Raw genomic sequence first — 16609 nt, 5'->3', positions numbered from 1 at the left:
GAGAGGGACTATGCCCTTTGACTAGGAGGAACCCTCAAAAGAGGGTTAAAGCCATTTGGGCACAAACCCTACTTCATGCTTAAACACAAGCTTAAGGCCAACCAACCCTCAAATCAAATTGAAAAATAAAGAAATGGGGGAGAATACAGATGCTTTAGTGCAGAGATGGCATGCTAAAATAAAGAGCATCACACAAGAGGCATGCACTATCAAGCTTAAATGACTAAACCAGCCATGAATAGAGCTTAATCATGCCAAAATAATGGCCTAAACATGCTGGAATTGAAGCTAAAAAGACTAGACAAACATGCATACGTGTTGGCTCACGAACAAGACATAAGGCACAACTCTCAAAAGCAATGAAAGAGTGGAATATGTGAGAGTGTGACAAAGTTATATGCTCTGAAATCACATACAAAATGATGCTATGGCATGCAAACACCCCAAGTAAAGCACGCTAGAAGCCTCAAAACACAAAGCTAGTCAAGGCCATTTACACTATAGTTATACAAAGCGGAGCACATGTGACCAAGACCACTTGAAATAGAGTTAAAGCATGCTAAAGCAAAGCCAAAAACATGCTAGAGGGGAGCCAACACATGCTAGAATAATAGGCTAAACCATCAAACACACTAGGCTAATGAGCAAGATTGCACTACAAGTACCAAAATCAAGCCACAAGTGACCCAACCAGCTAAAAACAGAGTTAAAGCAGGTCAAAATATAGCCTAAAACATGCATGAACTAAGCTTCAAAAGGGTAGAAATACATGCTCATTTGGTAGGCCATTAACACATGCAAACAAGACAAGAGGAGAGGGGACCACCCCCTCTCATTTTAGGCCTCAAAACCACCTTTCCACCACTAAAATTCCTCTAGAATTCAGTGGTTAAAGGGCCAAAAAGAGATGGTTTCAAAAGCTTTGAAAAATGACACAAAGCTTAGAAAATAAGCTACAAAAGAGGGTGGACCACCCCTAACTCCAAAAGGACCTCAAACCACTATTTTAAACACTTCAAAATAGAGGTTTTTGTAGTTGACAAGTAGGCCTAAAAAAGCATGCAAAGGTGGCCAAGAGAATGTACAAAAATAAGCTTAAAAGGGAAAGAAGCTTACCCTTGAAGCACAGCAGCAAGATGGCAACTTTTTGAGCCAAAACCAGCCTTAAAGAACTCCAAACAAGCCTTAAGAAACCTCAGCTCCAAGATAGGGGTGTTTGGTTAAGGGGTTGTATGCAAATATGTGAAGAAAAACCACTTTCAAGCACAATATAGCACAATAGAGAAAGAGAGAGAGAGAATTCTAGAGAGATAGAGAATTTTCAGCTCTGAAAATTTGTAGAGGGAGAGGGATTTTAGTGTGAGAAGCTTCCAAACTTGTTAACCTTTTCAAATGAGTGATATAGCCTCCATATATAGCAAAACAAGAGCTCAAGGTCGAAATATCTGAATTGGGACAGCTAGAGCAAGTGAAAACAGCTAGAGGGAAAATATCTGCAAAAAAATCTGAGTTTTGGACATAACTGGCCGGCCGGCTACCTTTCCTGGCCGGCCGGCCATCTCAAGTGGCCGACCGGCTACTTTTCTAGCCGGCAGCATAAATCTGCTCTGTAGGTCAAACTTCAAATGCGCATGTCTCCTTCATATGGGCTCCTTTTCAAGTCATTCTTGTGTCCAAATTGAAGCCCAAGAAGTAAGATTTCCAATGGTAGTAGCCTAACATCAAAATTCCAAGTGTGCAAAAATTTATGCCTCTTTTAGTGAAGACTGCCGAACTTCAACCAACCATATCTCCCTCATCCGGACTCGTCTTTAGGAGATTCTTGAGTGTAAAATGAAGCCCCGGAAGTCCTCTTTCCAATGGTGGCAGCCTCATAGCTAAAATTCAAGTATGCAAATGGATAGGCTTGATTTGCGAGGGCCACTCGACTCTCTTTCAACGATTCAAGCCCATCTTCTCTCCCAGCGTGGTTTCTTCCCTCTCCTCTTATTTTCTTCAACTCCAAACTTCTAAACAAGATGTTTTAAAGATTTTTCCAAAAGATTTCACCTCTCTTTCATTCATTTCCACTTTGTCCTTGCTCGATTTACCGAAAAGCGCAACATTTAACAAAATGCGAGCGTTGGAACATCGTAGGAACTTTATTTCAAAAATATTTTGAAAGAGAGGGTTTTAAGGTCTAAAAACCATTCAAGATAGCTTTGGTCCAAAATGGGGTGTGAGGTTAGGATTTGACTCTCCTCTTGTCGAAGAAATCGAACCTTTGCACTACACAACTTTCATCACCAAGTAATCAATTAGCGGCGTCCAAGTCTTAAGGGCGGTCAAAAATGGGGTGTCTACACCATCATAAGGGTAGATGCCCAGAACGAGTTGAACAAAAGTAATCTAACTGGTGAATGTCGAAATAGTGGAATTGTTGAATCCTGTCTGGCCCTCCTTTGTCTCGCCACTAGCGAAAGTGAAGCAAACACTGGCTGCCTCTAAACTAGGTCCCCGACCTTATAAAGTCTATCGACACGAGTACAAAGTACTTGGGAGATATCGAAGCATTTTGAAGCTATGGTTCCAAGACTACCTAGTAAAAGAGAAAACTGACAGCACCTCAGCCCAATTTCACTAGAACGGATATGATCACAACTAAGTAACTGTAATCCACACTGAATTCCGCCCCAAAACAAATACCAACCTTGCAACTAATATGCACATTCCTGTACAATTTCACTGTAAATCACATGCCAGTTAAGTGAGAACCAAAACACCCCTATGAGGGGGTAAGGTTACTGTAACGGCCCCATCACGTATAATGATTAATACTTAATTAACTAAGCGGATTTGAAATTTAATTGCCGAGTATTATAATTTAATTTGGGATTTATGAGAATTGCGGGATCTGATTCATATATGATTCTATTAAAGAGTTATTTTGAAAATAGAAATTAAGGATCCAAATAGCTTAAGGGAGTAAAATTGAGAAGTTAATCAATTTAATTTTAATTACGGACCCATTTGGGAGTTTAATTAAATATTCGATTCAGTTTAGTAAAATTGGGATTTGATTAATTAGATCCTAATTGGAGTTAATCAAGTTAATTAAATTATGAAGATTGAGAATTGTGATTGTTATAAATTAAATTTAATTATGATGTGTCCAATTTGAGTATGTAATTTATCGTTGGAAATTTGAGTCTGATCAGAAATTGAAGGCCTGAATGATTTGGGAAATCAAAATCGACAATGATAGTAAATTCAATTTAATCTTTGGAGCCTTTTGGGAGTCTGGCTAGAAATCTTATTCGGATTGATACAATTAAACATAATAATTGGGCCTTAGTGGAAGTCAAATTAAACCAATTAAATTACATGGCATTTATGATTAGTCATAATTAATTTAATGATGTGCTAATTGAAATTTATGAAGACTAAGTATTGCTTAATTAAATAAATCCTAAACATAAATTGAACCTAAGATTAAGAATGTATGTGAGTGTGGGTGTGTGAAGAAAATTCGGTGGGTGTGTGTGTGCATGTGTTGTGCTGGAAGTGTTATAAGAGTGCATGTGTGCACGTGTGCATGTGTTATGAGGTGGAGATGTAAACAATATGTGTGCGATGAATTGAAGAGTAGAGCACACCATTAAGTCCAAGGAGTCAACAGAAAAGAAAAAAAAAGGGGAAAGAAACCGGGTGAGAGAGAAAGAGAGAGAGAGAGAGAGAGAGAGAGAGATATTCATTACTTGTATGTGTTTGGTGGTAAATCAGCTGATGCAAACCGTAGGGAAAGAAGAGATGAAGAATAATGAAGAAGAAAGCTTGTGGGTTACCAAAAATTCAAGTTAAAAGTTATGAAAAATTCATTTTAAGGTAAGAATTTTATCCTCTTTCTAGTGTTGCTTAATTAATCTAGACAAAATTGATGGAAGGTAAATTTGAGAAAATTAAAATAAAGATTTGAGGATTAATTATAATTTCATAGAAATTTGATTTGTTTGTTAAATCAAGTTGGGTTGAAAAACATGAGTTATGATTCTTTTAATTTGTTAAATTTGGGTTCAATTAGAGAATTATTCTTGGATTAGGTTCTATAAAATTACATGCAACAAGGTTTATTAAAGATTTGGCCCATGCAAATGGGTTAGGTTAATGATTATGGAAATCAACTTAGAAATTAACTATTTTGCATTTGATTTTTGTAATCTTGCATGAATTTGGGCCTTATTTCCACATGCATGTAATTTGGAAGAATTAAAGAATAAATATGAGTTTTGATTTTAATTATTGACCCATGCATGTTAGAATTTCAAGGTTTTAGATTTAATTCATGTGTGAAATATTTGTAAGTTTGAATTTGGGTTAGATATGAAGAAAATTAATAAAAATCTAAATTAGAGTAATTCAAGGAATAAATTATGATTTGCTTGGAAAAAAAAATATATATATATAATCAATAGTTTTGATCCTAATTGCATGCATGCAAATATTTCTTTAAAAGAGTTTGTAATTTTAATTTCATGATGTAAGAGGAATTAGTAAAATAATGAAGAAATTGAATTGGATTCAAAATTATGGAAGGAAATTGGGTTCTAAACATGAAATGGGTTACATGCATGTTTGTGGTTATGGAAATAATTGTGAGAATTCTTCAAGTTGAGGTTTTGATTTTCTTTTGAAACCTAAAAATTGGTTTGGTTTGAATCTCTAATCCATGCATGTAATGTAATTTAAGAGTGTTATTTGATTTAACCATGTTATTGAATATATTAATTAGTTAGTTTTATTTGAATTACATGCATGCAATGTTGCTAGGAAAATTGACAAGAAAATGAAGAATTGGAGCTAAGATCAAGTTTATGAAGATTAATTAGAAATTAATTATTTTGGATTTGATTTTCGAAGTTATAATTAAATCAAGCTCCATAAATTATATGCAATTTTATTGTGCATTTGATTTTGAAAAGGGATTTTAGAGTCATGAGTTCATGAGTTTTGATTTAAATATTGTGTTTCAAGATTTTGAGCAAATAATTTATAAATAATAAGTGTTTATATTTTCTTAAGTATTTTCAAAGTTTCGGTCAAAGTTAGTATGGGTTTAAAGATTGAAAATGCACTAGGAAGCCATTTTTGAGAAATTTAAAATTTCAGAATTCATGTTGTTCGCTCGAGCGAGGAAAGACCCGCTCGAGCGTGAAAATCAAGCTCCCAGAAGTTCTTCAAGTTTTATAGTCCGCTCGAGTGACCAAAGTGGCGCTCGAGCGGAGACCCATTTTCAGCACATCTTGAAAAGTTGCATTTAGTTCATATTTTTATCCTCATCTCTTTCCAAAGCATTCTAGACATGATTTATGACTCAATAAAGATTAATAAGCTACTAATCAACATAAATTAGTTAGTTAAAGAATGAATCATTAATCTAGTGGTAATTATTTGAGAAGCTAAGTAAAAGATCAATCTATTTGGAAAAGAAAGGCTTAATAATGAAAGAATATGTGAAATAAGAACCTGGCTTATTTGAATGAAAAAGAATAAGTGCAGTAGAACTTCGGACTATTTGGCCAGAAAAAGACTAGAAAAGTCAAGTTTGATCAAGGGAGTAATATTGTATTTCAATGTGTATATGTTATGTGCTTGTGAAGGTCACGCGTCATTGTCTGCCTGATTTATTTGATATGTCCAGTTGGTCTGATTTACTTCTGCAGCCATCTGTGAGTAGTAACTTTGTAAAGTTATGTTCAATGTTATGTATTTTCGGAATGTTATGATACGAAGTGATTGATTCTTGGAAATGCTATGATATGTTTGAAACGAATGAATGATTGTCTAAGATTCTGAAAGTTAACCGTGGCATCCTTAGCATCACATGATATGCGTCCCTTTATGGGTCATCAGGTCCCTTTATGGGTCATCAGAACGTCTCTGTGCACATGAGTCATCAGAATGCCTTCAGGGCTGTCCCTTATGGGTCATCAGGTCCCTTTATGGGTCATCAGATATGTTAACGCTATTGGATGTACCACGTATGATTATGTGAAAAACCTGCATATGGAAATGATTATGAACAAGTGTATGAATCTGTTTTGATATGAATCTGATTTCTAACTCTGTGATGGACATCATTCATTAAACCCCTTTACTCTGTTATTATTCACTGGGCTTTAGCTCACTGTATTATTTATGTATGTAGGTGATCAGGCGCATGACCAGGCTTAGAGGCATCTGCCTAGAATCTGGTTTTGTCAACCAACCTATGTGCCTCCCGTAGAGGTTCTGGACATGTCAAGTGATTATCCCTATATGATTTAAAGTTTGAGTTTTGATTTCGTGTTTGGTTAAACAAGTCTCGTGTATTTTGTAAATAGGGATAAGTCCATTTTTGTCTAATCTGTATATATATGATGACTTAAAGATGATGTGTGTATATGTATATAAAAAGTTTAAATTTTTTTTGTCTCATATAAGTCTGCACAGCTTGATGGACATTGTATATTTCTTATTTGCTTCTGCTAGCCCCTAATATTATGTTAATTTGTCTCAGAGGCCTTCGGTAATCCCTGGATTACTGGCCGGTTACGATGCTAAACCTATAGGGGCGGGTTTGGGTCGTGACAGAGTGGTATCAGAGCACGCGTTAATTTCTCACACACGTGTCCATTGAGCACTAGAATGTCTAGAACAGATTTAAGTTCCATGCATCTGGTAAGTAAGTAAGAAGTTGTGCATTCAAGAATATGCATATATGTTTGTGTAATGCGTTTAAGTATTGAAACTGAGAATTATGAGCTATTATGGAATTGTGATGATTATAAGGAAACTGCAATGTGTTGAATCAGTTTAGTAAGGAGGCTGGAAGCTAAGAACTACGGTGGCATTTCTAAAATCTCTACTCTTATAAGGAAATCAGAATATTTGACTAGTACCTTGGTGAGAATGAGTATGTTAATTTGTGCAAACATAGTATTGTGCAGAATTAGAATCTTTGATGAAAGTCATGGAAGCTATATGGGTTGTATGTTAAATTAAACTATGAGAATATTTGGAAATTGAGGAAGTTGTTGATCAATGAAATATGTGGAACTATGGTAATTGGGGATGAGAAAAGTCATTTGATATGTAAGATAATACATTTTGGTGGGAACCTATTATGTGGAATGTTAAACCGTAGAGTCTCATGCCTTTGTAGAATGACCTTCAAAGTCCGATTGGAATCATGTTTGGCCAGCGTAGCTTCGAATTAGAAATTCTTGGTAAATTCCTGGGGAATGAATAGGTTACCCTACCAGTGTCCTTATATGTCTACTTGTATATGATATGTGCTTTGTGTTATAACTTAACCATTTTCTCGTGTTCAACCCTTCTCTTCCGTCATTAGGAATAGATAGTGAAAGTGAGAATGGAGTGGAAATTGAGTCTTTATCAGAGTGATTAGGTGAAATAGAAGAAGTACTAAGGAACGTGGTGAGAGTTGTGAATCCCATTCTACATGGCAAGATCAAAAGGAGGAGTTAAGTGTGAAAGTGAAAAGTGAATCAAAGAAGAAAACTAAGAATTTTGCGGTAAGAAAGACGAGTAATTTCAGGCAAGGTTGTAAGAGAAGTAAGTTATCCTAGTATGTCAATATATCACAAGATCTATCGAGGACCGTGTCATCGAATTACTGAAAATGTGAGAAGTTGGGGCATCAAATAAAAGACTATCCCAATCTAAGAGAAAGCTCAAATAATTTAATCGGCTAAGGATAGTGCTTAAGTACAAGTAGGACTGCTTGAAGTTAACAGTTTATGTGTGAGTGGCATTTCTTTTTACAAAGCTATGTTACAGTACTTTGATGAAGCTTTGCTTTGCTTTGTTTTGGAAAAGTATTTGATCAAGCAGGAATGATGATCCATTAGTTCTGTATCAAGTATTAGCTTTGTTTTGATGACATTCTTGAAAGGTCTTTTTGTGCTAGGGGACGTTAAGTTTATGTAGCACCTTGTTGAGATATCTTTTTGCCACTGACGGTCTTGTACGGGTGGGTTATGTTTTGCCACTGACGGTTTTCCGGGTGGGTTGTCTAACCGATTTCGGGTCGGCCACCGACGGTCATGAATGGGTGTGCTTCGATTCTGGGGCGGTTATTCCTCTGTTTTGTCAGGAATGTCATCATTGTATTATGTAGATGTTGGTAAACATCCCAAGGAGCTTTGAGAGATTGCGATTGATGAATTTGATTCATCCCATGTTTTGTTACAAGCTATATGTTTTTGGGACCTTGTTTGAATAGAAAGGAAATTGTACTCCACATTAGGAGACTGAAACCTATGAGAGTTAGAAAGGGAAGACCCAATTTACAAAAATCGTATCGCTATTAAATCTTCTAACGTTGAAAGAAATAATTATAATTATCTTAAGCTACAAAGTCAAAATATAGACTTCTAGAAAGGAAAACACAATAAGTCCCTATTGGAATAGCGATTAGAAATGAATGATATTATGATCTTGTGGGCATAATTAAATCTAGATTTTGACTCCGACATTAGATAGCCTAACCTATTGCAAATAAATTCAATTCTAGTGTCGAACGGAAGAAAGAAAGTGTAATAGGAATAAGGAAGTAAAAATCGTTAGAATAACAAGCGCATATTTCTTAAAGAACCTTTGGGAACATAAGAATTTTGATTGGCTAATTATAATGATTTGAGGAAAATTTAAAAGCGTAGCCCTAAACTAGCACGTGGCAATTGATCAAAGTTAATGAATATATGTATATGAGCCTACGAATTAGAATATGCATGAAGACAATGTAATTCGAATTACTTATGTAAACGTAACCTTAAGTAGATAAGGAAGCTAATAGGAAGCTAATGACCGCATAAAACGTAGACCTGTTATGAATCGAATCACCACTTTGAAATGATAATGTGAATTAGATTGTCAAAACGGTAATTTTAATTCCACAAGAATATGTAAAGTTCTGCTCTGATCTGTATGACCGTCTGCTACTATATGAGAGCAAGCCTACATCTGTTACTCAATAGGCTCGATGAATTTCTTTGAAACATGCTTCTGTTTGAAACCCAATGGGCGCCTCTGTTTTGAAATTACCATCATGATTGGTACCCAAGATGTCTGTTTGAAACTAAGACCATTAATATGTGACTACATTTCCATATAATTCGGAAATTTCTGTTATAGATTAACATGTGGAACCATATTTGGGGAAATTACGTTATGTGCATAACTTAAGAACCTTGACCTTAGTCAATGAAAGTTAAAATGCCGTTTTTTTTTTGGGATATGACGAATTGCGAATTGCGTAGGAATAATGTCAGGACTATTATTGTCAATAGATTAAAAACACCAAGAAGTTGTGTTTGTTATTAGTAATGCATGGGCTATTAAATTTAATTTGAAGAATCTATCATGTCAATAGCAAAATATTTTGATCAGTTTGAAAATAAGGAGAATCATGAACATTCCTTAAAATAAATCTCCTGCTATCGAAAGTATATGAATTACAGATTAATGAGTTAAGAATATAAGGTATGTGATTGAAATTAATAGAGACAATAATGAATTGCCAATTTGAGTTATTAACCATTAAGTGATTGGAAATAAGTTCAATTTACGAAGAGAAAGTCCAATGGAAATGGAAGTTAAGTAGGAAAAGAATGAAATGAGATCAAATTATATGACTGATTTTCTGTACAAGTATCTTAAGTTTGGAGGACCAAACTTCCTAAGGGGGGAAGGCTGTAACGGCCCCATCATGTATAATGATTAACACTTGATTAACTAAGAGGATTTGAAATTTAATTGCCGAGTATTATAATTTAATTTGGAATTTATGAGAATTGTGGGATCTGATTCGTATATGATTCTATTAAAGAGTTATTTCGAAAATAGAAATTAAGGGTCCAAATGGCTTAAGGGAGTAAAATTGAGAAGTTAATCAATTTAATTTTAATTACGGACCCATTTGGGAGTTTAATTAAATATTCGATTCAGTTTAGTAAAATTGGGATTTGATTAATTAGATCCTAATTGGAGTTAATCAAGTTAATTAAATTATGAAGATTGAGAATTGTGATTGTTATAAATTAAATTTAATTATGATGTGTCCAATTTGAATATGTAATTTATCGTTGGAAATTTGAGTTTGATCAGAAATTGAAGGCCTGAATGATTTGGGAAATCAAAATCGACAATGATAGTAAATTCAATTTAATTTTTGGAGCCTTTTGGGAGTCTGGCTAGAAATCTGATTCGGATTGGTAAAATTAAACATAATTAATTGGGCCTTAATGGAAGTCAAATTAAACTAATTAAATTATGTGAGATTTATGATTAGTCATAATTAATTTAATGATATGCTAATTGAAATTTATTAAGACTAAGTATTGCTTAATTAAATAAATCCTAAACATAAATTGAATCTAAGATTAAGAATGTATGTGAGTGTGGGTGTGTGAAGAAAATTCGGTGGGTGTGTGCGTGCATGTGTTGTGCTGGAAGTGTTATAAGAGTGCATGTGTGCACGTGTACACGTGTTATGAGGTGGAGATGTAAACAATATGTGTGTGATGAATTGAAGAGTAGAGCACACCATTAGGTCCAAGGAGTCAACAAAAAAGAAAAAAAAGGGGAAAGAAACCAGGTGAGAGAGAGAGAGAGAGAGAGAGCTTCATGACTTGTATGTGTTTGGTGGTAAATCAGCTGATGCAAACCGTAGGGAAAGAAGAGATGAAGAATAATGAAGAAGAAAGCTTGTGGGTGACCAAAAAATTAAGTTAGTTATGAAAAATTCATTTTAAGGTAAGAATTTTATCCTCTTTCTAGTGTTGCTTAATTAATCTAGACAAAATTGATGGAAGGTAAATTTGAGAAAATTAAAATAAAGATATGAGGATTAATTATAATTTCATAGAAATTTGATTTGTATGTTAAATCAAGTTGGGTTGAAAACATGAGTTATGATTCTTTTAATTTGTTAAATTTGGGTTCAATTAGAGAATTATTCTTGGATTAGGTTCTATAAAATTACATGCAACAAGGTTTATTAAAGATTTGGCCCATGCAAATGGGTTAGGTTAATGATTATAAAAATCAACTTAGAAATTAACTATTTTGCATTTAATTTTTGTAATCTTGCATGAATTTGGGCCTTATTTCCACATGCATGTAATTTGGAAAAATTAAAAATAAATATGAGTTTTGATTTTAATTATTAACCCATGCATGTTAGAATTTCAAGGTTTTAGATTTAATTCATGTGTGAAAGATTTATAAGTTTGAATTTGGGTTAGATATGAAGAAAATTAATAAAAATCTAAATTAGAGTAATTCAAGGAATAAATTATGATTTGCTTGGAAAAAAAAAAAATATATATATATATATATATAATCAATAGTTTTGATCCTAATTGCATGCATGCAAATATTTCTTTAAAAGAGTTTGTAATTTTAATTTCATGATGTAAGAGGAATTAGTAAAATAATGAAAAAAATTGAATTGGATTCAAAATTATGGAAGGAAATTGGGTTCTAAACATGAAATGGGTTACATGCATGTTTATGGTTATGGAAATAATTGTGAGAATTCTTCAAGTTGAGGTTTTGATTTTCTTTTGAAACCTAAAAATTGGTTTGGTTTGAATCTCTAATCCATGCATGTAATGTAATATAAGAGTGTTATTTGGTTTAACCATGTTATTGAATTTATTAATTAGTTAGTTTTATTTGAATTGCATGTATGCAATTGTAGACACCCCATTTTTGACCGTCCTCAAGACTTGGACGTCACGGTTTGAACACTCGGTAATCATCCATGTTTGTGTTCGCCTTGAGTTCCCGGAGGTCTCGGCCACACGCCTTGCCTCAGGATCTCTCGACTCGACTGTTTTGTGTTTGGTTTTGCACCAAACACTTGTGTTTTTGCTTTGGAGGGCAGGGAATGGCTTGTTGGCCATCCCCACACCTCACCGGCCATGGCTTGAGGCCACCGGCCATTGTTTTGTTGCTATCGGCCAAATATTTGGTCGGTCGGCACTCTGTTTGGTCGGTCGACCATTTTTTTGGTCAATTTGGCATTTTTGGTTGGCCGACCACTGTGCATCTGCTTTTGGCGGATATTTTGTGCCAGCTGTGCTAGCTGGCACCCACTTTGCCCCCCCTCCATACACGTTTATGGAGGGATTTCACTCTTGCTTAACTTGTTTTGTAAGCTTTGTAAGAGTGATCCTCTATAAAGGGAGGCCTTCTCCTCCCTTCTCAAGGGTTACAAAAAAGTTCCAGAGAGCTCTGAGATTTGGGTTTTGCATAGTGTATCTATCCATCTCTATATCTCCCTCTCTTTTTGCCTTTGTGTGTGTTTGTTCTTAGTTTTGCATTAAGACACCTACCATTACACTATACCTTGGTTGTTGTGGAGCCAAAGGGGTGTTCTTGAAGTTCTTGAGTGGATTCAAGCTAAGGAAGGCTGCTGGAGCATTGTTCTTGAAGAGGTCTACAAGGGTAAGAACTTTCCCTTTAAATACCCCATTTTTGCATAGGCTTTTAGCCATCCTTGCATCTATTTTTAAGCTTAACTTATAACATATAAAAGTTCTGATTTTAAGTGCTTAAAATAGTTGTTTAAGGTTGTCTTGGTGTTTGGGGTTGTTTGACCCTTCTTAGGCCTTGTTTGGCCCCATTTTTGTGCTATTTTGGTAAGCTCTGGGACCACCTTGTTTTGGTCTCCTCACAAGTGGTGGGGATGTTGCTTTAAGGTCCTAAGAAGGAGAAGGTCATCCCCTCTCCTTGTTGCCTTCAATGTTGGCCATTTTAGCCTCATGTGTGAGCATCTTGTTTAAGTGCATGTTGGCCATGTCTTAAGTGTTATTTATGCTTATTTTGCCATGATATAGCATTGTTTTAATTGGTTTAGACACACCATGCATGCTTAGCATACTTGTCTTGTAATGCCATGAATTGCCTTAACATGTGTCTAACATTTAGACCACTATACTTACTTGTTTTGTCCTAACTTTGTGAAGCTTTTATGCATGTTTTAGTGTGCCCAAGGTCTGTTTTTGGTTGCTCGGGTCATCCATGCTTTGCTTTGTATAGCTACCATGTAATCCTCCTTGTGAGCCTCGAGTGTTGACCCCCCTAGCACGCTTTACTTGCTTCTTTCAGTTGTTTGGCACCACTTATAGCATCATTTCAGTCCTTGTCATATGCTTGTATGCTTGCATTTGATGCCCCTTTAATGCTTTAAAAGGCTTGTGTCTTACGCTCCATGTTTGGACCTTTATGTATGCTTCCATGTTTAGACCATTTAGGTGCCATCTAGGTGCATCTTTGGTCTTATTTAGACCTGCATTGGACCTGTTTTAGGTCCTCCTGGCCCTTTGGGACTTGCTTCATATAGCTTTGGTTTAAGCCCCCCTTGAGTCTTGGACATTGTTGCATGCTTAGCTTGTCTTGTTTACTTGGTTTGGCACCTTTCTTTTTTTTGTGTTTTTTTGTTTTTAGTGAATATTTTTAAAATTTTAAACATTTTTTTTACTTTTTTAGATGCACCTTACTTAGATGTGTCTAAAAAGTAAAAAAATTGTGAAAAAATATCTTAAAAAATTAAGAAATACATAAAAATACAAAAAATGTACTAAATTCTTGTATTTTTTTTTTGTATTTTTGGTATTTAGTGAATTTTTAAAAGATTTTTTTTACAATTTTTTTACTTTTTAGGTGTATTTATGTTAGGTGTGTCTAAAAAGTAAAAAATTTGCATAAAATATTAAAAAAATTCAGTAAAAACAAAAAAATACGGAAAATAAGAGAGTAGAATTTTCTCAAAACTGTTTTTAAAAAATGGGAACCAAGCAAAGTGTTTTCTTAAAAAATTGAAACCCATTTTTTTACTTCAATTTTACGATTTTTATTGAAAAAAACAAAATCCGATCAAAATCATTAGTACAAAATGGGCATAGACATTTCGATTGCAACCATCATCACCAATAATTCTTCTCTACCATGTAAACATGTAAACAAATACATAAATCTCACTAAAATCGAAACCAAAACCAAACCAACATCAGAGAAAGAAAATCACATAAGGCAAAAAAATAAAATTAAAAAACATATAAATTTATGGAGTGGTAAGATATTACCCCTAACAACTTAGACCTCGCCCCGCCTAATCCGTCAGCTTCTCCACCAGTGCCAGTGAAGTCTAGGAGTTGGAATGACTAATCAGATTATTCTTTAAATAAGACTTAAAAATTGATTAATTTGTCTCATTAAGTGATAATTATATTATTAAATCATAATTCAAATATATCTTTTTGATATCTATATCTAAATTCTTATCTCATTTATTTTTGTGTTGTTTCTATTTATTTATTTATTTTCAATTTATTTAAGATGGAGTTGTGGATTTCTATTTTTTTTAATTTAATTTATCTATGGTTTCTATTTGTTTTTAAGTATTATTATTTAGGTAAGTCATGATGTGAATTAGATATGTGATTGATATGTGAGTTTTATTGATTTAAAATGTGATGGTGTGAGATAGACTTTAAAGATTTTTAAAATTTAAAATTTGATATTGAGAGGCAAAAGAAAGATTTTAACTAAAAAAATAAAAATCATATTTATTAATTTTATCTGCTTGTATTTTTTATTTTTAATTTTTTTTGTTATGTTATAATATAATATATAAGATATAGATAGATAATCACAATTCTCATGAAAAATATTATCTGATTTTTTAAGGGAGAGAAAGGAAAGCAAATTTTAATTTTCTTTTGGAAATCGATGAGAGAAATTACAATGGAGAGATTATGAAATATTTTTTGTTATCTTTCCATTTGAAATCCATAAATTAAGGGATAATTATTATTTTCAGAATAATTAAATAGGTATGGGAGAAGTTGAAAAAGGGGGATAATTATTATTTTCAAAATAATTAAATAGATATGAGAGAAGTTGAAAAGGGTATCTATGGAAGAAGTCAAAAAGACTTGGGAGAAGTTAATAAGTGTTGAGTTTTTTTATTTTTTTAAATCAAAAAATTAAGAAATTAAGATTGAGGTATTGGAGTTCTCACAAAATTTGTGAGTTAGAAAACGCCCTTTTCCTTATATAATACTAGCCTATCACCTGTGCTATGCACGGGATAATTATAGATATTTATATTTGTTTTAGATTTTTTTTAATATATAAATTATGTTTTTTAAGATTTTTTATAAAAATAATTTAACAATCTTATCACTAACCATAGTATATGAAAAAAGTTGAAAAGGGTACTGCAGTAACTATATACAAATTGTATCTATAATTATTTGTATGAGGGGATTTTAAATATTGATCAGGAAATTTTGATCAAATCAATAAATGCAGGCATGTGGATTGAAAAAAGTTAATAAATGCTGATCGGGAGATTTTGACCAAATCAATAAATGTTGAGTTTTTTTTTTTAATAAAAAATTTAGAAAATTCAGATTGGGATATTGAAGCTATAGCGACCCCGGTCTTTTCCCATTTGATTATTGTATCCGGACTCAGGTTCCGTAGATTCTGTCATTGTATAATTGTTGTTGTTGTCCTTTATTTTCTCATTTGGAATTATAGGATGTGTTGGGCAGGTTTGTTTCAGGTTGGTTGGGTTTAGAAACCTAGTGTTGCTGTCCAGGATTTTGGTTCTTCGCTCGAGCGAGGAGTTGGTCGCTCGAGCGAGAGATGGCGTCCAGTTTTGACCTGTAGCTCTGCATTCTTGGCTCGAGCGCGATTTTCTTCGCTCGAGCGAGTTAGTTTGTTCTTCGCTCGAGCGATGGTTCCTTCGCTCGAGCGTGAGTCTGTTTACAGACCTGAGGTTTTGAGTTCTTCGCTCGATCGAGTTTTCTTTCGCTCGAGTGAGCTTTTAGGTTGTTGGCTCGAGCAAGGTTTCTTTGGCTCGAGCGTAGATTTTCTGTGTCTGGTCACTCGAGCGACAAAGGCTTCGCTCGAGCGAGCCTGTCCAGTTTATATATACAGCAGCGGGTTTTGATCAGTCCTTTTCATCTTCTTTTGATTCCAAACCCTAGGTCCGACTTCTCTCTCTCCCTACTCACCTTCTCTCTTAGATTTGATCCACTTAGGGAGTGTTTCTACCCTAGATCCTTCATTAAAAAGATAGAGTGAGTCAAGAGCTTCCATTTAATCTGAGCATTTGGCGATTTGGAGCACTTTGGTATTTGGGCACTCATCTCTGTCTTCACCATTTGGGTTGTTTTCTTTGAGGTAGGGATTTCCTACTCCATTTTATAGGTTTTGTTCTAAGTTTTGGTATTTTGATATGTTGGGGATACTTTGGTAAATTCTGGGAAAAACCCTAGTTGTATTATTAAATTAATTTGTATAAATAATTCATGGAGTTGGGAAAAGATAGTTTAATTCATGGAATTGGGGAATTCATTGATTAAATGGCGTAGTCAGATAATTTGAATTATTTGTCTATTGAATTGTTGACATAGTTATTTTCAGTTTAGAAATAACTGTTTTGGGCTATCGGTGGAGGATAGTCGTGATTGTTGTAGACATTGCATGTGGATTAGGAATAACTGAAACTAATCACATTGGTTAAGTCATTAATTTTGACTATTGCATT

The sequence above is a fragment of the Camellia sinensis genome, chromosome 14 (genome assembly GCF_055761805.1).
Source record: "Camellia sinensis isolate YWXY chromosome 14, ASM5576180v1, whole genome shotgun sequence".
In the NCBI taxonomy this organism is placed as follows: domain Eukaryota; kingdom Viridiplantae; phylum Streptophyta; class Magnoliopsida; order Ericales; family Theaceae; genus Camellia; species Camellia sinensis.
The sequence above is the reverse complement of the archived record's forward strand: the minus strand, read 5'-3'. Positions refer to the sequence as shown.